Source organism: Chelonoidis abingdonii, chromosome 5 (genome assembly GCF_003597395.2).
Source record: "Chelonoidis abingdonii isolate Lonesome George chromosome 5, CheloAbing_2.0, whole genome shotgun sequence".
Taxonomy (NCBI): Eukaryota; Metazoa; Chordata; order Testudines; family Testudinidae; genus Chelonoidis; species Chelonoidis abingdonii.
In genome coordinates, this window is record NC_133773.1 from 36,180,890 (window position 1) to 36,185,316 (window position 4,427).

Below are 4,427 nucleotides of genomic sequence, written 5' to 3' on the forward strand. Positions count from 1 at the left end.
TTCTGCTGTGGAGGAAAGAGGGAGAGGGCTGCTGCTGCTGCTGCTGCTGCTGTTCCTGCTGGGCGCTGGGCCTGGCCCTGTTGCTGCTGCTACTGCTGCTGCTGTTCCTGCTTCTGCGCTCCCTGGCTGGGTTAGACACCACCACCCACCCTCTCTCTGCTATCAGCTTGCTGGCTGGCTAGTAGGTTCCCCCCCCCCCCCTCGGTTCCTGCTGTTACTCACCTACAGCCCTTGAGGGGGGCTGCTGGCCTGCTTCCCAGAAGGGGGGTGTGAGGGACCCCAGCTCTTGTTGCTGAGGACACCTTCTGTAGCGGAGTTCCCTCCTGCCTGGACACCCAGACCACCACCACCTGGAGTGCTGGGACTACTTGGGGCAGCTGCTGGCGAGCTGTTTGGAGCCCGGAGAAGGTGAAGGAGGAGGAGGAGACCGCCTGCTGGTTGGGAACCACGTGAATACCACTGTGGAGGGGGTATTCTGGGACTGAGTCTTTTTCAACCTGGCTCTATTGGTGGCGGTTTGGAACTGTGTCTGTTGGGACCACCGGGGGTGTGGCGTAGTTGGCCTGCCCCCGGTCCATCTGTTGTTCCCTCGCCCCCACCACCATCGTTGCCCCCAACCACCCCTGGCTGTGTTTTCCTTCGTCTTTGGACTCCTGCCTGGGGACTGAGCTGCTCGCCCTGATCCCACGCCCACCCATGCCATCACTTTGGGCCTGCAGCGCAGGCAGCTCTAATTAATTGACTTTCGCACAAGTGGCCTGTGGGCGCCCCTTCCCCTTCCCCTGGCACTGCCCTTTCCTTTTGTCCGCCCCACCTATGTTCCTCTTGTGGCCCTGCTAGTTTTGCCCCAGCCCTGCAGCTATCCCCGTGGTCCCTCTGCCCCATTCCCGCTACTCTTCTCCCCCACCCTGTGCTCCCCTGCCCTGATTGGTCCCCTCCCTCGTGCGCCCACGCCCCCCCCCCATGCGCTTTGTGCCCTTCCCCCATTTGAGTTTCCCCTTGTTCACTGCACCCCCGCCATCTGCATTGTCCCCCCTGATCCCCCAGTGCAACTGGAGGAGCCGGAAACCCCCTCTGCGTCGGTACACCTGTCATCCTTCCACCCCTAGGTCCCTTGGTTACTCCCCGCGCCCCTTTAGCCTTCCTTTCTGGCACCCTCCTCCCCGCCTGCAGCCTAGCGGGGAGGGGTGGTCGCCATCCTCTCCTTCCCCTCCCCCGCTGTTTGTCCCCCTCGCCGCTTCTCGTTATTGGCGGGGAGCGCGGCGGGGGAGATCCCACGCGATGCTCCCACTGCCCCTCCTCCACCTGCCCCATGTCCACTGCCCAAGCCCATACCCGACCGCCGCTGCCGCTCCACCTAACCTCCGCCCCTGCTGGGCACTGGCAGCGGCGAGTACCGGGAGAACCTCCGCTGCTGCCAGGCCCTCCCCCCTTCCGATTGGGGGAGCTCCCCAGCGGTGGGAAGGGTCGGGGTGGAAGAAGGGTAAGGGCCCGCCTAAAAAGGCCAGCCTCCATGGCGGAACCTGCCCCCACTGCCGCAGCCCCGCTCCCGGCTGCGGCATCCCTCCCGCTTCCCTCCACCAGTCTGTGGGTGTCCCTCCCCCGGCCCCAAGGCATACGCCCAGGTGGCGGCGGCCCCCCCGCCTGCCACCGCGCTCCTCCGACACCGCTTCCACCACCATCTACAGTGGCCGGGGACCCTTTCCCACCTTGACCGGAAGCACGGCGTCCTTGCCTCCTGGTGTCGCCTGCGCCCACGTGGAGACCTACGTGTGGGCGTTGGCGAGGGTGGTGGGCCCACGGCCATCGTGGCGGCCTCCAAAATGTACGGGAAGGTGGTCTTCTTCCTCGCATCGGAGGCCGCGCCCAGGAGGCGGTAGAGAGGGGCCTAGCGGTAGGGGCGTGTTCGTCCCCTGGAGCCTTGGAAGACCTGGGGGTCCGCTTGGTCCTGACATCCGTCCCTCCTTTCCTGCCCAATGCCGCCCTGTTATCGCCCTTTCTGCCCTGGGCGCCCCATCTCCGTCATCACCCTCTCCCTTGGGCTGCAAGGACCCCGCCCTCGTCACGTCCTCTCGTTCCGCACGGCAAGTGCAGCTTCAACTGCCGCGGCGGCGCGTGGCGGGAGGCACTCGAGGGGTCCTTCTGGTCCCCTACCAGGGGCCCACTACCGGTGCACTATTCGACGGGGGAGGCCGGTGCAACTCTTGCCGGGCGATGGGCACATCCGGAGGGATTGCCCCTTGCCAGCACGGAGGAGCGTCCAGGACTCCTGAGCCCCGCACGGTGCCGGCCCTGTCATCGCCGGCACCCCTGGCCGCCAGGCACCCGAAGCTGCCCTCCTTCTCCTTCTCGTCCATCGCGTGTAGAGGAGGGGTGCAGCGGGGATACCGCGGCGTGGGAGAGGGCTCGTCCCAGGGGGAATCTTCCCTCACTTCTGCCGTCCCACCACTGCCTCCTGGAGTCCCTGAGCCATTGCCTCGCCCCCCGGTCCGACCCCTGTTAGCCAGCCCCCGATGCTGCATGGAGGGCTGGTCCTTAGTGCAGGGGAAGCGGGCAAGCGGAAAGGCTCGAGTCTCGTTACACCCTGCAGATTCGGAGGCCCCCCGGAAGAGCAGGAAGGGGGGCGCCGATGACGAGCCTTCCGCCTTGCCCCCTGATGACTCCCACTTTGTGGTGCCGGCCGGGGACATCTGCGCCACCGGAGGTAACGCCGCCCTCCTCGGGGTCCCTTCCTGGAAGCCCCAAGGAGCCTCTCTCACCCCTCCCCCTCAACGTCTCTGCGAGTGCCGAGGTGGTGTCACCTCGGGTGCTAGCGAGGAGGGCCCTGGGTGGTGGAGGGCGATCTCCCTTCCATCTTTGAGGAGATCGAGGCCCTGGGTCTGACCCCAGTCACGCAGGGGAGGCGACCCTCTGCCAGCGGGCCTCGATCTGGGCGACCTCACCCCGTCCCCTGTCCCCGAGTTCCTTTCCCCTTACCGCTACTTCTTGCTCCCACCTCTGAGGGTCCCTGGATTCCTCCATCGACCCGGCTGCGGGTGGCCCTCGTGGCTGGCCGCCGAGCCCATAAGGCGACGGCCAGTGCCCGCTGCCGGGACCCGGTTCCCAGGGGTATCCTTCTTGGGTGTGGAGAACCCGCCTCTTTCCTAGGCGGGACCCCATTGACAAACATCTATCTCCAGATGCCGAGGCTGCCCCACGGCTGCACTCTGGCTGCGCCCGCATCATATAGGTCCCTCCCACTTCCCAGATCCCTGAGCCTGACCAGAAGGAGCCACCGTCCAGTGGCTCACTATTGGGGCTCAGGATCCCGGTCTCTGCCCTTCCCAGATTCTCGCCCTGATCCCCGCCCACTTCCTGTTAGCCCTGTCCTTGTCCCCCCACCTCCTGTGATGCCAGTGCCGCCCCTGGGAATGCCCCCCAGGGTGCGGCTCCGCTAGGTTTTTCCTTTCCCGACCCACCAGGGGCTGCTGTTTTCCTTCCGCCACCCCTTGTGAACCGGGAGCGGGGCGGGTCGCGTGGCGTCGGCCCACGGACGCCACGTAGGGGGTCTGCCCCCTGCCTGCCCGCCTCGGTGGGCCACGGGGCTGTGACGGGGGGCCCCACTGGGGGACAGTCATCGGTCGGTGACCCCACCCCCCATGCGCTGAGGGAGGAGCTGCGGAGTCCTCGACGACGTCCGTGGCTCCCGTAACAAAGTCCATCTTGCGCTCCAGCGCTGGGGGATTTCCATCAGTCCTCCGGGCCGCGAGGGCCCTCATGGGGAGGGTAAGAGGACCGGGAAGCAGGCCGCCGCGGCCTACCAGCGGGTCCGCCTTCTTTCCGTGACTCGTTAGTCACCTATGGGGTAGTCACGGATTGTTGCGTGGCCTGCCGGAGGCTGTGGGCGTGTCGTTGCTGCGAGGACCCCCCCAGCCCTCTCATGGCACCGATCATCTTTTGCACGTTAAACACCGGGGCTGTAGGATGGGTCTCCGCAGGAACCAGGTGCTCTCCTACCTCGGGAGGCGGGTTACTCTGTGATTTTCCTGCAGGAGACCCATACGGATCCGGCCGCTGAAGCTAGCTGGCGGCTGGATGTGGGGGAACGAGCCTACTTAGCCACTTCTCGGTTTGCGCGGCCGAGGGTGGCGACCCTGTTCTCCCCCGACCTACACGGCCCGAGGTGCTGGGGGTCACTGAAGGCTGTGCCGGGCCGCCTTGCTGCACCTCCGGGTCCGCATGGAGGGGCTTGTGGGTTAATCTTGTCAATGCTTATGCCCCGACATCGGGCCCGGAGAGGTTGCATTTTTTTTCAGCAGGCGTCCGCCTTCCTCGGCTCCCTGGATCCTCGTGAGTGCCTGGTCCTGGAGGGGATTTAATACCACCCTTGAGGAACGGGACGCTCGCGGACCGAGCAGTGCGCGCCGCCTGCGGACGTTCTCCGGGAG